The sequence below is a fragment of the Calidris pugnax genome, unplaced genomic scaffold (genome assembly GCF_001431845.1).
Source record: "Calidris pugnax isolate Ruff unplaced genomic scaffold, ASM143184v1 scaffold460, whole genome shotgun sequence".
In the NCBI taxonomy this organism is placed as follows: domain Eukaryota; kingdom Metazoa; phylum Chordata; class Aves; order Charadriiformes; family Scolopacidae; genus Calidris; species Calidris pugnax.
In genome coordinates this window covers 269793-270014 of record NW_015091195.1, presented here as the reverse complement: position 1 = coordinate 270014, position 222 = coordinate 269793, and the positions used below count along the sequence as shown (strand labels likewise).

At 53.2% G+C, this 222-nt stretch overlaps 1 protein-coding gene across 1 annotated transcript in view; it reads left to right on the top strand.

Moving 5' to 3' along the window:
* Window positions 1-222, top strand: part of ITGA10 (integrin alpha 10) — a 53803-nt gene that overhangs the window by 4054 nt on the left and 49527 nt on the right. The gene's annotated exons all lie outside the window — the stretch shown is intronic.

The following is a 222-nucleotide window of genomic DNA, read 5'->3' as shown; positions in this document are numbered from 1 at the left end:
GGGGGGGAAACTGAGGCGGGGAAGGGGAAATTGAGGCAGAAAGAGGGGAATTGAAGCAGGTAGGGGGAAACCGAGTCAGGGAAAGGGTGAAAATGAGGCAGGAAAGGGGAAAAATGAAGTGGAAAAAGGGGAAATTGAGGCAGGGAAAGGGGAAAACTGAGGCAGGAAAGAGGGAAACTGAGGCAAGGAGGGGGGAACTGAGACAGGGAAGGGGAAATTGAG